Source organism: Petaurus breviceps, unplaced genomic scaffold (assembly GCF_028583685.1).
Source record: "Petaurus breviceps papuanus isolate PSGF00001 unplaced genomic scaffold, PetGlider_PUasm1.0 47, whole genome shotgun sequence".
NCBI lineage: Eukaryota > Metazoa > Chordata > Mammalia > Diprotodontia > Petauridae > Petaurus > Petaurus breviceps.
This window is the reverse complement of record NW_027186349.1, coordinates 3,939,037-3,941,006: the sequence shown is the minus strand read 5'-3', so window position 1 is coordinate 3,941,006 and position 1,970 is coordinate 3,939,037. Positions and strand designations below refer to the sequence as shown.

Below are 1,970 nucleotides of genomic sequence, written 5' to 3'. Positions count from 1 at the left end.
TGACTGAATCCAAACTTCATAGAAAAAATCCCCTTAATAAAAGCATTTGTTGTATAAAATTTGGACTCAGTGAAAAGTATGCACTCAAGGACTTTGAAGGCCACATGTAGCCTCAAGGCCACAGGTTCCCATCCCTGTCCTGGACCATCACACCCGCTGAAATGACTTTATATCTTGCATATAATTTCTGCTGTGGAAAGGTTTGAAAAGTCTTAAGGATTGTTGGAGAAAATGGAATCCAACCTCCTATCCTCTCCATCCAAACTCCGCCAGCTTAAAAAAGCAGTTATAAGATGTCAGGTAGAGTCACAATAGTTCTGGCCTACAGCAGATGTCTGAACACTTTCTATATTTTGGTTATTGCCTACTTTGCCAGCACTGGACAAAAGGAGGATTTTGAAGAGTTCAGAAAAAAGGTATTTAAGCTTGGGGCCAGAAAAAAATTTATGAAGTCTATCAAGAAGGAATTTGTGGAGTAGTTTATATAGCTAACTGTCCAGGCCAGTGATTTGTATAAAGATGCTACCTAGGCACTTCCCTTGTCAGACCTTAAATTGCACACCAACAGGTCGAAATTGCCCACTAGGAAGGAGCCTAGTACATTTTGCTTTGAGTGACAAGAAAGGAAAATGATTACATCTGGCTTAAGCTCAGTTGATACTACTTGGCTCCTCAGATTAAGTCATCACTCCCTGAAATATGCTTTAATTCTACAACAGGTTCAAAGTATGCAACAACATGATAGAATATGCTAAGCAACATAGAATCCCAGTTTCAGTTACTCCATGAACCCACAGATCATGGATGAGAACCTTATTGATATCAGCTAAAACTGTACAAAGGCTCACAATAGTCCCAATATCTTAGAAATTCAGTTCAAAGCATCACCATGCAGATGGCCATTATCAAAGATGGCACATCCCCCCACATGTCCTTGGAGCACTTCCTCTATTCTAAATGAATTTTCAGGCAAACATGAGGCCTCCTGAATATAAATTGTGGAGAATTGATTCATCAGGATGATGTTCAGAGGATAGAAGAGACCCCAGAAGGAATGAGCTCTATCTTAGTCATTTAGATAGTGAGGCTTTCATCATGAATCAAGAAATTAAAAAAATCAAACAGGACCTAGGCTTGAAATTTTACAAATGGTTTCTGGCACAGTTTGGAGTGTTGGTTCATCCTGCTACTGCAATGACAAGTCCCGGGAAGAGGTGGAGGACAGGTTTCCATGTATCTGTCTTCAAGGCTCAGGCCATCCTCAGTTGAGAGTCTCCCCAATCATTATAATGAAAAACTGGTGAGCATGAATGTTCAGGGTTATTATGAACCCTCAGATGCCAGAGATGCCATGAGCATCAACTCCCTGAAAGTAATATCATTATATGCACAGCAAAGCCAAGACCAAACAGCCATCAACAGTATCGAGCAGCTCTTAGTGTTGCTGATTATTTCCCCAAGTAACAGCACTTAATTCCCTGACAATTTGTGATTGTTACTCACTCTTCTTGGCTGCAGTCATACTTTGTTTCATATTCCTATCGCAAGCAGAGGTGGTCAGTAATGGGAATGGAGGAGGATAGAACAGAAATTGTAATAACAACAACAACAATAATAATAATATAAAAGGCTACATTGGCAGAGCAGGCAGATTGGAGAATAATTCTAGTCCTCTATCTTGTTAATTATGTGACTGAAATCTCTTCTTCATCATACAAACACATTGTAATTGTATGCACATATATACATATATTTACACAAACATGTTTGTATATGTGAATGTATATTTTCACATGAGTATATACACATGTATATGTGATATATATATACTTTACATATACACTTATGTAATATTATGGTACATATTATATGATGCATTTCTCTATATGTGAGTGTACAATTGTACACAATGTATATGACCTAAAATGGATGGAAACTATTTTTATAAATGTTTTAGCACTAACAAAATT

At 37.7% G+C, this 1,970-nt stretch overlaps 1 pseudogene; it reads left to right on the top strand.

The window, feature by feature from the left end:
• The first annotated feature begins 293 nt into the window (after positions 1-293).
• On the top strand, positions 294-1,474 carry LOC138171804 (argininosuccinate synthase pseudogene; annotated as a pseudogene).
• Positions 1,475-1,970: the final 496 nt, after the last annotated feature.